Genomic DNA, 17,178 nt, shown 5'->3' with positions numbered 1-17,178 from the left:
GAGAAAGAAACTGAGCAATACTGCGAGATTAAGAGAGAAAGAAACTGAGCAATACTGCAAGATTAAGAGAAAGGGATGGAGGAATGAGACATGAAGAGAAAAAGAGAGGGAGTGAAAGAGAAGAAAGAGCAACATTTAGATGTGGATACATGTCCTCCTTCGCTGTGTCTCGTGGACTCTGTCAGTAAACAGCACAGCGCAGTGGACGGCAGTGTGAATGATACGTGCTCCTCTACACACACACACACACACACACTGTGAGGACCTGTACACGGATTATACTGAACGACCATTAAAAAGCTGCATGGGGTGGACTCTGAAGAGTATGTGTGTGTTTGTGTGTGTAGCACATATCAGTGCATGCTCTAGCTTGTTCTCTCTCTCTCTCATTTACTCTCTCTCTCCTTTGCTCTCTTTCTCTCTCTCTCTTTTACTCTTTCTCTCTTTTACTCTCTCTCTCTCCTTTACTCTCTTTTGCGATCTCTCTCTCTCTCTCTCTCATGCTCTCCGTCACACACCATACACTCGTGTGACACAGCAAACACATCTGTCACACGAGTGTATGGTGACATCTGTCACACTCGTCTGCGCGAGAGACATGACCTAAGCCTGTCATGCAGCCTAGTGCGGATCGAGTGGCAGTGTTGTCTTTGAGCCTATGTTTACCAGCCGGCGAGTGAGCGCGGCTCTGACGCGGGCACCTTTCCAGCGTGCCAAAGCAGGGAAGATGAACTATTCATGAAGTCGCTTTCTTATCTACATCAGAGATGTTCTCGGCATATTAAGGATGAAAAAAAAAACATAAAACAAAACACACAACTGCCACTGTGGGTTTGTCAGGCATGAAGAATGCAAGAGGCAAAAGCATGCATGCCATACTATGCACTGGTGAGAGACTTGTTTTGCATTTTTAAAAATGAATATGTTTCCATAATTTTAGAATTTTTTGCATATTATGCCCTAATTCTGTGGTCAGATCATAAAGAAACATTCCACTCTGTCATAACAGTAGCGCAGCATTGAGTTAGGGCAGTGGGTTGTCTTAGGTTGGCCTAGTGAGCTTTGAAAGAGGTTCATAATCAGTAGTAGTAGTGTGTCTGCAGGCTGTATCTTAGATTGAATTTGTCGTCTATCATGAATGCATTCATGCATGAAGCACTGTACCCAGGCACTCTTCAGACATCTCTTAGCTGTATTTCCTTTTCCTCCTTGACCTTCTGCTGTCACTGGATTTAACAAAATGTAATCAATGATTTCACTCGTACGCTGACAGTGCTGTTGTGTATAAGGTAAAGGGGTCTGCTCTTTGGCAATATTTTTTATGTGATTATACTACTTTTGCACATAATAGTGGTAACTTTAATAGAATTTGGCTTTGGCCTCAGGCGTGTATAGTTTACCGCAATAAATCATTCACTTGTATCTGATCTCTATGGTATTTTTGTTTTTTTCAGTGCTTGTATATAATTTCAACTTTCAAAGGAAACAATACATCTGTCATGGTTTTACTTTGAAAAAGAAAAGTACTTGATATATTGATGTCTCATAGCAACATAATATTTACATTATGAACATTTGAAATTATACTATGGCATTGTTAAAACAATATCATACTTGAGGGCCAATGGAGAGTTGGCAATTGGATCTCAAAAGATCTATACATAGATGACAAGGCTCGGTATTTTTTACTATTAGTAACTGTTAGAAACACTCTAATAGATAAAAAGTACTGTATTGTATATGAATACATTGTGATATTGTGCATGTTTCCAGTGTTAAATTTGCATCCCTTATGTTGTTACTATCTTGCTGTATGCATGCCGTAAAAATGACACAATTCTCATCACGCGCTCACCAGTGCAGAGTGCGCGGGACGCAGACGCAGGAGCGTACCATAGGCATAACTCTTGATCAAGAGGACCACTTTTCTTCTGTATGTCTGCAGGATGTTAACAGCATGTCAACCAGACACCATCCATTCAAATGAACACACTGTTTTATCAAGGATGCCAATGGATAGTGCTCTTATGGATTGTTTTGTAGATTCCTCTAAAAAGACAGGGATTCTGTAACCTCCTTGTAAATAATCAGTTTTGAAACAGGGCCAACAACTCCTACTGTACTTGGCAGCATCCTTTTCTCCGCGCTTTTGAATCGTTAGCCAGCTAAGACCGCCGTCTCTGTGTAATCAAGACAGACTCTTCATACCTCTTCTCCTTGTTTCCTGAAAATAAAATGGCAGACACTGTTGTATAAATTAAACTGTGTGAAAATGTTGAGCCTTAAGGCTGAGTTATAGTTCTGTCGTTGCCTCTATGTCATGCTGAACCTTCTTCGTTTGTGTGTATCCTGTGTCTGTGTAGCACACCACTGAAACGGGAGTGAATGGCCATAGACTGCCGTGTTTAAATATACATTTGTTTGCCCTTTTCTTGTTTAGATTTTGTAAAAGTTATTGAGAAATACACGCAGTATACTGTATTCCAACAACCTCATTTCTGAGGTTATTTGTGTGGTGTCTGCCAGCCCAACCTGGTCTCAGTAGCAAAACTTACCCCTGGGAACATTTTCGCAGACCCAGCCCAACATACCACCAGGTGCATTTCTGAGGTGCAAACTGGCCAGCAGGGGTGCTAAAGAGAGACGTTTAGACATTGATTTCTACAGTTAGGTCTGGTCAAACTAGATCATAGCCTACATGAGCTCAGAAGTATTATTTTATCTATTTCTAAAAAAGCAACCAAGATGGCGGAGCTAACTCAGATCCAGAGGGCTCTGAGGGGCTACGCCCTTGATTCTACGTAAAAGCGTAAATTAGCTGTTAGCGGGGGTCGTTGTTATTTCCTCAAGAGGATCTTAGACGAGACAAACATCTGAGATCTATTACTTTATAAAACATCATAACAACATTGTGTCATACTGTGTCAACACAAATATACAATATCATCCATATTCAGTAAAATCAGTATTTAACCATTTTTGAAATTTGTAATGCTATTTTGGTAACACTGTACTTGACGGATGAGTTCATAACACATTCATAGCAGCTGTCATAAACTGCACATAAAGCATTCATTCATGTTTCATGAGACATGACTCCACATCAGGGCCGTGCAGAGACCTTTGAAGGGGCAGGGGCTCAAATTTAAAAAAAGGACACATGGAACAAATCTTTCAGAAAACGTGTTAACTTTATTTAAAACTTAATTTAAAGATAGGTCTTTTCAATTTTCATTAGGCTATTGTCTACACAGTGATCATAGGCTATAAGGCTACACCTTATTGATTAAATTCAAAGCTAATTTTAATAGCCTAGAAATCTAGACGCACCCTAGCGGCAGCAAATAATTTATTGCCTAGTCTGGCTTGTCAGGCTATAATTTTAATGTTTATCACAGTAAACTACCACCATTAGCAAGCTGGTGTCTTGCAGATTCACGTGCTGTGCGTGAGGCCACTGAGTGAAATGATGCGTAATGTAGCCTACTGTAAACAGAGAACGACGTGTGGAGTTGGGTTAGTTAAACAACTACAGTAGCCTATGTCGTCGGCTTATGGCGATTTAGAAAAGGTTTGCCTACTCTGTTTTATGAACTAGGTCTACTAACCTAAGCTACTATAACATAGTAACTTAAACAGAATATGTTATGAACGTTCAGCCTTAGATTTTCGAAGCTGCCAGGTTATTGAAATGGATGGACCATGACATGGTTAAAACGGGTTTGATAGCCTACTTCATTAAACATGAAACAACTTTAAACATTTTATTCTCTATCTCTAAGCTGAATACTATTGCATGTTCAGATAGGTTAACTGCCAAGTGACCTTACCGTGCTCCCAAACGTCTCCTGCAGCACTGTGCCTGTGTGCACCTTCTGACGGCTCATGTCCATTATCGCGGCAAAGCCCACCGCGACGCACATAGCCCATTGATTTCCTATGTAGAGCGGCAAGGCGTGGTTTACGCTTCCGCAATGCACCTTGGGAAGGCGGCGCGGCCATTCGAACAGAGGCGGCGCGTCAAGAAGTTGGGCTCAGCTGAACTTTATGCAAATGAGAGCGGTTAACGCGAGGCGGTTAGCCAATGAAAGTACATCTTCGGTAAACAAGTTCTGTCCTTTGCTCTAGTCTTCCGGTCCGGAACAATAGCCTGCCAGAAATATTGTTTCCCCCTGATAATCGTGTAGGTTTTATGAAAATATATTAAGCTATATACATATATACTGTAGTGGCGAAGAATTTAAGTTTAGAACAAGTTCACCACTGCACCCTATCAAAAAGACCTTGTTGGCGACTTGAACCAAGACAGAATGTGCTTTGGAGGAACATGTCAGTGATATTTGTGAGTGTTTCAATAAAATATGTTAACAGTAGTAGGCTACCTCCACTTTAGTAGCCTACGTTAGCTGGCATTGTGTAATTACAAAAAATAAAACGTTACACCATACACTTTAGCCTATACATGCCCACAAGCGGCGACGGGAGAGAGGGCTAGGCGTCTGCAAGCGTCTACGCGCCGCAATAATGGACACGAGCCGTGAGAGTTCACTGAATGTATGACATCCCGGATTGGTGGCCGCAAGGCATTTCAATTAACACAGAAAATTTTTATTTTTGTAAATTTCTAATTTCACAAACTCTTAATGAGACATTTTAGCGAATATTCACGTTGGAACTAGCGGAAGTATTACAAATTTTAAAAAGTAAAAATCAGGTCTTGTCAAAAGGGCACTTGGACATCAAAGGGGCAAAAGGGCAGGTGCTAGAGCCCCTGCACGTGCCTGCTCCACATTCATACCAAACCTTTCATGAATGTGGAAGACAGAACGACGAGAACTTGTCAAAATAAAAGTCCAAAGTCGCAAAGCAGCATTGCCGTTTTTGGTCCAAACCTCTTACCTGATCACGCCACATCTGAGTCAATGGGCTACTCCAGTGCCAAAAAGACAGAACATGGTCAAGCAAATAATCTTTGCTACATAAAAATGTATTTGTTTTATGATGTTACCTTTGCAGATGATTTCTCATCTTTTGCTACTGGGAATGTCCAACCGTTCCAGGTTACACAAATACGGGTCTGCTGAATGTAGGCTAGTTTACCTCCCAGTGTTAAACTCAGTGATTATGAATACTTCACAACTTGTATAGTAAAGTAACAATCGATGTAGACTTCATAAGATATTCATGAAATATTTACAAAGGCTAGAGAGAATAAATTAATGTTATCCAGGTTACACAAATACGATGTTGGACTTTTATTTTGACAAGTTGTTGTCGTTCTGTCTTCCACATTCATGAAAGGTTTGGTATGAATGTCTCATGAAACAGTCATGAATGCTTTATGTGCAGTTTATGACAGCTGCTATGAATGTGTTATGAACACACCCGTCAAGTAAAGTGTTACCGCTATTTTCATAAAGCAGTATTTGTCAGTAATACCATTTTTAAATGTAGGGTGTATAATGTTATCATTTTCTTCAACTAGTTTCCTCTATCATCTGGAGGCAAATTATGTTTTGTTCCGTCTCTTCCTGATGTTTATCCAAAGTAAATTTTCTGGAAGGAACTAAAGCGATGGGAGGAAAATGAGCATTTAGCATCCGAATCTATTTCCGTGTTTCATCTCTCTGTGCTGCTGGAATATTATGGTCTGCTCTGATCCCTGGAGGGGAGCCCACATTCTGTTCAATTTATTTATCAGGAAATGTCTTTCAGCAGAGTTTTCACCTTGTGCAAAAAAAAAAAAAAAAACTCTACAAAAAGGCTTGAGGTGTGTTTGTGTGTGTGTGTGTGTGTGTGTGTGTGTGTGTGCGCAGAGGCAAGGTGCGAGCCCTTTTTTTTGGCCAGAACATTTTGCCAAAACCAATTGGTGCTGGTGTCATGGTTATATGAAAATGTAAAGCTAATTCATCATGGCAAAAAAACAAAACAAAAAAAACTAAAAACTCAACAATGATTAAAATGTTACAATCACAAGCTAAATAAATGTCATATACAGTACATACCTGTCATTAAAACATCCTTCATCATATTGTGATCACTAACATCTATTTTACATGTACAGTACATGTATATGGTCATTTATTGATGTCTCAAAATCAACCTCTGAAATGAGAACCAACTTAGAACAGTGGAACTATAGCACCACTAAGTATTTCAGGAACCATGGTAATGACGTTTGTCTCCTTCCTCTACAATCCTGTTCAATGACGAGTCACCTGGCATGATCAAAAGCTACCATTTTGTCCAATCTGAGAAGATCTCTTCATTCTGTGAGGATATAAGCACATTAAATCAACAAGTGGTCTTTAACAAGCTAACCTTCAATATACAAAGAGAATAGTGGAGAGTAAAAAAAAAGAATTAAATATATTAAAAAATATATTATTTTATTCTTATATGTTCTTTTCAGTGGATGGGCAGCCTTGGCTGGGCTGGCAGGGCCAAACAAAGAGACTGAGCCGCTAACCATGCACAGGTCAGACCTCTGATAGAATATGAGAGATATAATTGCTATGCAGACATATCAAAGCTCTCATCTATCCAGCAGGCACGTGGGCTCGTGGCGTGGGCCGCTTCTTCAATCACAGAGTTTTCAGAGACACAGCAGCACCTCACCTGTTGAGAACCGGATGGCATGCACGGCAGAGTGGCTGGAGATAGAGGGGAGGGAGGCGTGTGAATTAAAATGCAGCCTGGCATGTGTCTGTCAGGACGACAGAGATTGAAGGACACCACTCCTCTTTACAGCACTGATGCGTTCGCATCAGGGAAAAGGGGCCTCATAAGCTGTCCTTCTGAATCTCAGCTTTCATAGATTTATGATGGAACATTCATTTCTCGGAATGAAATACATTCAGATAGCTATGTTCAGTCTTTTGCTCCTTTTTCACACACACACACACACACACACACACACACACACTGAGATACAAACATATAAAAGACACACAGAGATAAAAACACACTGCAAACAACTGTAATTGTTTGGTTTGCAATTCCTTTCCTGCCTAGCCATCTTCCCATATTGCCCTAACTGAGGCTTTGACTGGAGCCTTCCTCCACTCCTGGAAGGTCATAGTGTTTGACAGGTCCCTGTTTAAACGCTGTGTCAATGTTTAATTACCCCGCAATTACATGCCTCCCTAGCAAAATTGTTTCATCAAGGACTCCTCCATAATAATCAGTGGTTTCAGCCAATTTAGAAGGGACCATAAGACTAAGTGATGGACTTAAGAAAAAAAATAACCTCAAGAACACATGGATGAGAGTCAAAAAAGAGCATTGCAGCCCTAGGCAAACCCATTTGCCCCTAGGGGGAATAACTCTATAAAGAGGTCTGAAGCCAAACACAAATCCCTGATACGGCCATGGGAGCAGCGCAGGCAGCCTACAAGCGTGGGTAATTACCCCAAATATTACATATTCATTGCCATTTTAATTCACGCTAATGCCAAAATATTACAGGCCTTAATCCACTGCAAATGCTTACCTGTCACAGCAGTCTGCTGTGGGCTTATGCAAACGTGAAGAGAGGGAAGTCTCTCTGTGTGTGTGTGTGTGGAAAATCAAGGCATAAAGAAGTGGTCTGCCACACTGATTAGGGATGCTTTCGGGAAGGCCACAGTCGGTGAATCACTGTTAGTGCACAAGAGCCACCCCTAATCATATGTAAAAGCATGGATTATTGCTTTATTGTGTGTTTTATTTGCCTCTGTGTGTGTGTGTGTGTGTGTGTGTGTGTGTGTGTGTCTGTGTGTCTGTGTGTCTGTGTGTGGCTGTGTGTGTGAGTTAGAGGGAAAGGGAGAATGAGAGAGCACAGCCTGTTTTCCTAGCTTACCTCGGCAGATTTGCCCATGTCTCCACAGCCTTGCTTAAGCTGTGATAAGTGAATTTGAATGATGTGGCTATTGACAAAGACAACATTAAGACTTTGGAGATGTGGCTTGACAGCAGATTTAAGCTTAGCGCCCCCCTGCTTTGGCTCTCCAGAGGCTTGGCAGACCTGAGTTTGTGTGAAACTTTCCCCCACACTGCAACTACCAAGTTGAGTACAAAATACATCACAAATTCATTCATATTAGTTTGACCCTTTTATTGTGTTAAATGTCACCAATTTACTTTCTTCTCTGTTTAAAAAATGTTTAATCAGAATGTCATGGGGCCCTATGACTTATTCACAAAGGACATTTGAACCCACTAAATATATTTGATCATTTTCATACAACTTTTGATGTTTTATTAAATTTTTGTGCACCTCTCACTGTCTGTGTCATTTGTACTTCCCTCATTAGATTAACCATAAAGTAATTTGTCTGGAAATGTTGTGAAGCAGGTTGACTAGCATCAGAATTAGAATATTTTAAAAATGCTGTGATCATAAGAAGTCCAAATCATTTGAATTTAACTTGTGATTGGGCTTAGATTCATAATGTTACTGTAATGATCTTGGTCAGTTCCAAAGGTCAGTATTATGCAGTTGTATCCTATAGACCCTTTCAACTATAGAAACAAACATGTACTGTATGCTCCTATGGCATTTCCAGTGTCACAGAAAACAACGCTGAGCTTATGGTAACTTGATACACTTAAGTATGATTAATTGTCATTTCAAAGTATCTGTGTTGGTTTTGACCGTTCAACCGGAAATCCTCTAGGAACAGATTGAAAGGGTCTATAGTTTCACATCAATAAGGCTTCCTTTACCACCACTCTGGTGACCCTGACAAATTAGCCAGTATAAGCAAGCACGCTGATTACAAAGCAATCTTAAGCTTGAGATATGGACTATGAATTTTACTTTCTTTGGTAATACTAAAAACGAGAGAACAATTTGATAACAGTGGAGATGGCAAACATTTCGTATACCACTTTCAATAAATGCTGACATTTCTAGCTGGTTTCTGCTTAAGACGACATTATGTTTTAAATCATGACACTCAACAAAGCATGTCTTGTAATGTATGCAAAATCATTTGTTAGTGTAAGCTATTGTTGTTAAATGTGTCTAGTTGATAAATTGCTTCACTGATTGCTCTATAAATTATTCCAGAAGAGTTAGCAAAAGTTGTTTAATACATTGTGCTGTTTGATCTAGGCTTTCTTTAAAATGCAGTGAATACCTGCATCCATAAAAAAATATTAGGATAAAATAATATTAGTTCCTTAGAAGGGGGTCATTTGCGCTTCAGCCTGGTTGGTGCTCACGGAACAGGACGTAGAAGTCAAGAAGAGAGATCCAAGGTCTAACAAGAGCCAAGGAGCAGGACCGGAGCACTCAGGGCCAGATGTACTAACGCTTTTGCGCCCACTTCAGGCGTATTAGTTTCGCAATGTGCGTGTAAAATCATTGCGAGGTATGTACAAACAGGCCACAATGATGTAAAAGCGCAAACTGCCTGTCGCGGGAGCTGAAAGTGGCAGATTGCGTTTGTCATGTCATGCATATGCATTCATGGGAGGATCCAGGGGAAAGTGGGAGTTTAGCGTAACAAGATGGGAGGGGAAGAGTAAAGAGCACCTAATTATGTATTCCGTGGTATGTACAAAGACTGCTCCTGAAAGCGCACGTCTATTCTGCGCCTTAATACTTCCGCCTTGTAAAAGCAGGTGTTAATCCAAATTGCAGTTCAATGCGTCAATAAGAGAACCTTTCAAAGACAACAGAATCGCTATTTAGAGCACCAGTTTTTGTGGTGAAAGTATTTGTACTACCAAAAGCAACCTTAACTTTCGTTGGCCTTTCGAATGTCTTACTTTCACTTTCACGTCATTCACTAACTTTCCTACTTGCTAGATTTGACCAATCTTCCATAGCCTATATACGTGCACAAGTAGTTTGAGTACAACTACTGATCTTCATTATCTCCCAGCTTGTTTACATCTGATCATGTATGGTATTATTTCATGATCGCTTAACGTTTGATTCTTTTTAATGTTGTCATCAGTTAACTTCATTCAACTGCGCTTGTATGTAGGCGCTGCCATTCAGTTGTGGACGTTCATAAATTGCGTTTATGGGCGGAGAAAGGCGCATTTTACACAAAGGATTGAACGATTGATAAATACGACGGAAACTTGGGTCTGACAGCGTTCGCAATCTGCGGTGTGTCCATGACGCTGATAACGCTACGTTCGCAAATGTACGTACATCTGGCCCTCAATGCTTAAAGTGATATTTATTCGTGCAAACTGACTAACGTTTCAACGCCCATGCGTCTTCTTCTTCAGAGTCAATTGAGTGCTCCGGTCCTGCTCCTTGGTAAAGGGACTTTGAGATACTATAGTGTAAAAAATATTTAAAGGATAATGACAATAAGGAAGGATACATGTTTTGGGTCTTAATATTACCCATCATGCTTTGGGGTATGCAGTCTCTACGGTTAACCAAGTGATGAGCAAATCTGGAGGGCTATTGAGATGTGGTCTGTCTGTCAGAACGTCAAAACCAGGGCCTGTAATTGCAAATAAACAAACAAACAAACATAATAATAACAGAATATTAATTACTGCTATGTTGTAACATTTCTTATTTCTGAGGAGTCAGAATGGAAGCTCATAGCGTGATGCAAATGTTCAACCTGAAGTCAGACTCTGAATAGGTCTGACTGACTGACTGACAAAAAAACCCAGACATTTTGTGATGCCGCTTTGAATGTAAGGCCTGTACGACAGGGATTCTTCCCAAGGCCAATTCACATCCCCCCATGTAATCACTGCCGTTGCTCTGCCAGCATTTTCATAACGTTCCCTCCATATCTGATCCCAGAGATGAGAAGCCATGCAAAGACGGCATAAAGTATTCTGATTGCATTTGCCCCTGACATCAGTCATGCACCACTGCTAATCCTTAACTTTTCTCCATCCACTCTCACATAATGCCCCCCACCCCCCACACACACACACACACACACACACAGAAACACACATACACACACACACACACACATATATGCATGTGGCCCATACACATACTGACACAACACACACACATCCACACTCACACAGAAACACAAATACATCCTCTGTCTCTCTCTCTCTCACACACACACACACACACACACACAGAAACATAAACATGAAAACACACACACACACACACACACATGCACATAGAGTGAAAGTGAAAGACAGACATGCGTTGAGCATGCATCTAGCAAGAGGAACGAGGGCTGAATACTGAATGGCAGCCCACCCCACCATTACAGTGCAGCTCTCATTAAAACATCAGGCCAGCACCTAAGCTCCAAAGGTGTGGTAAGCAGTCCTTCCTGCCCATTAAGAGGACAGGGATCAGTGGCGCGCCAGTCTCCAGCTGCTCGGAAAGCTGATAGATGTCATCTCTGGCAGGTCTGAGATCAACGATGTCAGGGGAGCAAAACTACCTCGGCTCAGCTCATGAAGAACTGGCGACACTCGATTGGAAAAAGGTCACTTTCATGTTTCCTTTTTGCTTGAAGTACAGAATATGTGTGCGTGTTTTTTTTTAAATATACTTTTCACCTGATTCTCTTAGGCCCATTGTCTGTGTCATTTTAAGCATCAATGACTCAGCCAGTATGCTATGGAGTTGGATCTTTATTCTCCAAACTAAGGGCATTTCAGGGGTGTTTTAATGATGGGGGTCAGAGAAGGAGTTGACCTAGTTTTTTTTTTGCTAGCTTGTTAGAAATAGAGATATGTCCACTGCCTACACACCGCTTATTATTGACAAAAGCAAAGCTGATAACAATTATCTAGTTACTACTTCAACCAAACTTGGTGAAAGTTAGTGAATATAATTGCCGTTGCTTGACATTCTTCGGTCAGAAAATGACAAGCTGTCTATTGCTTTAGTACAATGAGGCTACTTAATGGAGAGGGCACCCTTTCTTAACTCTCAATCAGAAGACTGTCTGCACTCCATTTTTACCAAATGTCAATCTGCCTGATTATTCCTCACTCACAGGACTCCTACTGAGACGCTCATGGGCCTCCAGACATTTTTATTTAATCGGCCACAGTCCATTTAGTGTTAGCTCTCTCTCTTTAAAAAAAAATCCTAGGTTGGCAGACAGCCCTGGCTCTGTAAATGATAAACAAATAGTCAATCTCAGCCAATCAGCATGGTGCAGACTGAGTCTTAAACAATCCCAGCCAATTAGCATGGTGCAAACTGAGTCTTAAACAATCCCAGCCAATCAGCATGGTGCAGACTGAGTCTTAAACAATCCCAGCCAATTAGCATGATGATCCAGGAACCAGTGAGCACAAACATCAACTATCAAAACTGAATCACAACATGACAGTCATGACAAAATGCATCCGGCTGCTTTGCTATGTCTTTGTTAGCATATAAGCAGTCAATGTATGCAAGGATGTACAGTAGAGGAGACTGCACCGCACTCAGCATGCATACCTTTAATTGGTTTAGCGTTCTGTCCTCCGCTGTCTGACTGCCAAACAGATGAGCAGAGGTGGGAATAAGTCACAGACAGTAAAGACAGTCAAGCAAGTCAAGTCAAGTCATAGCTTGGGTCAAGCAAGTCAAGTCAAGTCATAGCCTAATCATTGAAATTCATGATGATTTACCCATGTTTTCATTTTAAAATAAGCTACAATAGGCTAGTTATGAACTGCTGGAGTTTTATTTGTAACAAACAAATAGACATTGCATCCACATAGCCTACATCTGAACGGTTTATAGAATACAATGAACTGTATACGAATAAAAATAAATGTATTTCAAGTAGACCTATTATAAAATAGCCTATTATTGTTTCAATATGCCTCAAATATTAGGTAGCCTAGCCTAAAATATATTCAAACAGTTCAAATTACACCTGTCCTGACCTGTCACATCTCCAGGGAACCAATAATGTTGAAAAAGTGAACTAATCAATCAATCAAATGCTGCCGCCGACGTCACTGCCAAACTTTGACAAGCGGGACAGCGCAATGGATTTTAGGAGGGTTTAGGACCGTCAATGCTATATCATATTATACATAAGCCTAACATGTGAAATAAGCTATACTTTTCTATGCTGATTGCATTTCACACATTTAACCTAATATGGCGTTAACTAAAAAGCATAATAGATTCAAAGCCAACTCTTAACATGCCTCAAATTTGACGTTAGGTTTCTAACACGACTAACTTCGGATGAAAATCAACGTGGTGGTGGTTATGTCACTATTTTGCACACTTGCAGACTGCTGTTCATTTCTCCTTTGACTTGTCAGATACATCATCTGTGAAGCCAAACATTATTATGTTTTGGTATAAACGTAGAGCCTTCCATATTTGCAAGTTAGCCTACCTCAATCTGGCACTTGCTGTTGGTCTGTCGCGTCGCGTCGCGTCACTTGGTCGCTCGCGTGATGCATGCAACAGCACCTAAGCAGATTTTCTAAAATTGTAAAGTTAACTCCTTAATATCTATGAAAAATGTTAAGTTAACTGACTGTCGCGCAGGATTAACTTGACGTGGAGAAGAATAAGCGGAGTGTCTATTCAATGTCATTTATTAAATGAACTTTCACATAGAGTACGGCTCTGTTCATCCGTCACCTTCATCAACTACATACAAGTGAAACTGAAGTAGCATGGCATACACGCAGGTATGAAAAACCGTAATACCCCACATATAACAACCAACACTCTTAGGCTACCGTAATACAATATAAGAGCGCTATACACAAATGATATTTAACACCCCCACTCGCTCTTATCTCATTAGGTTGCATGAAAACAAAATAACAGAATGAGGCTTCCTCATTATCTTGAAGTATAAAACACTCTTTGCACTCCTAAGTGCCAAACATGTCTCCTGCAAACCTTTTCAACTTCAGCTTAGTAGCTGGCTTTGTCAGAACATCAGCAATCATTTGATCAGTAGGACAATATTCCAAAATAAACTTCCCATTATTCACATTCTCTCTGATGAAATGATATTTAATATCAATGTGTTTGCAACGTTGTCTGTTAACTGGATTTTTGGCTAGTGCTATGGCACCTTGATTGTCTTCATACACCTTTGTTTGTGCGTATTGGTAAGTGTCTATACCCCTGAGCAGTTGTTCTAAGTAGATGCATTCCTGTATGGCTGAAGCTAAGGACATGTATTCAGCCTCACAAGTAGATAACGCTACTGTTGGTTGTTTTCTTGTTTTCCAGGATATCAAAGAGCTTCCCTCATTTAGACTGACACAATACCCTGATGTACTTCGTCTATCCGCTGAATCTGACGCCCAGTCAGCATCACAGTAGACCCTTAGACCTAGTTTTTCTGTGTCATTTCTCCTGAAGAATAACCCCTGTTCTGTTGTACCCTTGAGGTACCTGAACACATGCTTTACTGTGTTCCAGTGTTCTACTGTTGGTTCAGCAAAGTGCTGAGAGAGTTTACTGACCACAAAACTTATATCTGGACGGGTGCATGTGGACAAGTAAATTAAACTACCTACTGCCTCCCTATACTTTCTTGGCTCTTTCATTTTCTCAGCATCTTCTGTGTATTCAAGTTTTGGTTCACATGGTGTTTCTCTAGATTTGCAATCCTGCATTTCAAATCGATCTAGAATCTTTCTCACATATCTCTCCTGTGACATTTTGACTAAACCATCTGCTTGTTCAAAATCTATCCCCAAGAAATGTCTCAGCTTTCCCATGTCTTTCATTTTGAACCTTTCAGTAAGCATCATCTTTACATTTCCCAGAACACTCTCATTATTAGCTGCTATGATCAGATCATCAACCCAAATTATTAGGATTACTTTCTCATTGTGTTTTTCTCTTGTATACACACAGGTATCAGCTGGGTTCTGTACAAAATCATTCTCAACTAAACATGTATGCAACATAGCATTCCAATTCCTCCCTGACTGTTTAAGACCATAGAGAGATTTGTGTAACTTGCACACTAGCTTTTCACCTGATTTTGACCTTTTCTCATAACCCTCAGGTTGCTCCATATAAATTTCACAGTCAATTGGGGCATGCAAATAAGCGGTCTTAACGTCCATCTGGTGTAAGACTAGATCATCCTGCACTGCCAGTCAGCTGTGGGTGAGAAAGTCTCATCATAATCAGTGCCTTGTTTCTGACTGTAGCCTTTTGCTACAAATCTTGCCTTGTATTTGTCAGACCCATCAATTTCTGTCTTAAGTGCAAAAACCCATCTGCCCCCCACTGTCTGTTTGCCTGGTGGCAACTGAGTTAGGCTGAAGGTCTCGTTCTCCTCCAGAGATCGCATCTCCTCTTTCATGGCATTTGTCCACTGCCTCGCTTTGGTTGATGCAATAGCGTCCTGGTAAGTTTGAGGTATATCACACACCGCTCTGTAACAAGAGTCCATGCATGTGTGCAGTTTGTCCTCCTTATCCCCAGTCTCAAAATCCTGTAGATGAGCTGGTTTCTTTCTATTTCTCGGTGGGTACCTTTTGGTCACAGTCTCTGTGACTTCACCTGGCTGTGTGTACTCAGTCTTTTCAGGTGAAGTCTCGGTAATACCACTTTGATCACCCTGACCTGGTACATTTTCCACATTTTCATCAACAACACTCTCTTCACTGTTGTCAACCCTTGGATGTACACCCCCGTGTTCTATGTGTGACTCAGATGTTTGTGTTTCCCTTTCCTGGGTTGTTTTAATGGTGAATTTCACCAGTCTATGCTTTTGGACCCTCTCTGTGTCTGGATAGTATACTAGATAGGCTGGGCTGTTTTTATCGTAGCCTATGAAAACGCCTTGCTCACATCTAGAGTCCAATTTGCTTTTCTCTTGCTTGTACGCAAAACACATTGATCCGAATTTTGTAATTTGGATACATTTGGTACCTTGCCTGTGAATAACTCGTAGGGCGTTTTCTTTGTGCGTCTACTGTAGCACCTGTTTCTCACATAAGCTGAGGTCTGCACAGCATAGTTCCACAGCTCATCTGGCAGCCCGCTTTCTATCAGTAGGCATCTGCTCATATCGTAGAGTGTTCTCCAACCTCTCTCCGCAGTGCCATTTTGGTGGGGTGAGTAAGGAGCAGACGTCTCATGCCTAATCCTATTCTTTGTTAATATTGCCTGAAAGTCTCGACTTGTAAACTCAGTGCCGTTATCTGAACGGATACACTTGATTTCTCCATAAGGCGCTGTGTCTGCTAAGAATCTTTCTGTGGCCTGCACCGTATCACTCTTAGACTTTAGAAAGTACACAAGTATAGTGCCTGAGTAGTCATCTGTGAAGGACTGCACATATCTGTGTCCCTCTTTGCTTGGTGTGGACATAGGCCCGGCTAAATCAGTGTGAACTAGTTCTAGGGGCTTCTTTGCTTTCCTATCTGGCTCCCTATTTCTTGTCTGAGTGAACTTTCCTTGTGTACACACATCACATGACTGATCCAACCCAACTGCACCTCCCTTAATCTCCATGCCCTTCACAACACCTTGTAACCTTTTAACATCCTCAAAATTACAATGACCCAGTATTTGGTGCCATGTCTGTAGATCATGACATACATTACACTGATCAACATCTTTTTCAACAGTTGGCAAGTAATACAAATTCCCAGTCTCATGAATGTCAAACCTGCTACCATCCTTGGTGACCATGCGGCTGTCCCCCCTTTTGAAAGTGATTGTAGCTCCTCCATTTGACGCTCTTGCCACTGAGAAGATGTCGTGTGGGTATGATGGCATGTAGAGTGTATCTCGTAGCTGCGCTGTGTGTTGTCGTCCAGCGTTGTCTAGAAGGTGGATCACCGCCGTTCCTCTCTGTTGGGCCATTCCACTGCACTTGCTTCCGTCGGCTAATTCCACACAGTGGGTCTCTGGCTGGAACGAGCTGTCGAAGTTCTGGAACTTGTTGATGTCGTTCACAATGTGGGAAGTTGCCCCTGCGTCCACCATGATGCCTTTTGTTTTCACGTTGATTGGTGGTTTTTCACTTTTCACATGTTTAGCCATGAAGAGGTAATCTCCTTCATCGCCATCTTGTTCCTCAGCAACTTTTCTGGCGCCATCTTGTCCCCCCTTTTTCTTACATAGTGACTCAGCATGGGTATTGTTTCTACAGTAATTGCACCACACTTTCTTGTAACACTTTCTCGCCCTGTGTCCTTTTATTCCACATTTATAACAAGTCAAGTTGGCATCTTCTTCTTTTCTGTTACCTTGTGGCTTGCTGTGGCCTCCGCCCTGTCTTGTAT

The 17,178-nt window shown here is 41.1% G+C and overlaps 1 long non-coding RNA gene across 1 annotated transcript; it reads right to left on the bottom strand.

The window, feature by feature from the left end:
• Positions 1 to 1,978: 1,978 nt before the first annotated feature.
• LOC121681135 lies at positions 1,979 to 4,155 on the bottom strand. Its single transcript, XR_006022000.1, has 3 exons — positions 3,831 to 4,155; positions 2,556 to 2,633; positions 1,979 to 2,224 (listed from the first exon to the last, which is right to left on the bottom strand). It is a non-coding gene; the product is annotated as an uncharacterized LOC121681135 (long non-coding RNA).
• Positions 4,156 to 17,178: the final 13,023 nt, after the last annotated feature.

The sequence above is a fragment of the Alosa sapidissima genome, chromosome 14 (assembly GCF_018492685.1).
Source record: "Alosa sapidissima isolate fAloSap1 chromosome 14, fAloSap1.pri, whole genome shotgun sequence".
NCBI classification, from domain to species: domain Eukaryota; kingdom Metazoa; phylum Chordata; class Actinopteri; order Clupeiformes; family Clupeidae; genus Alosa; species Alosa sapidissima.
This window is presented reverse-complemented; position numbering and strand designations above follow the sequence as displayed.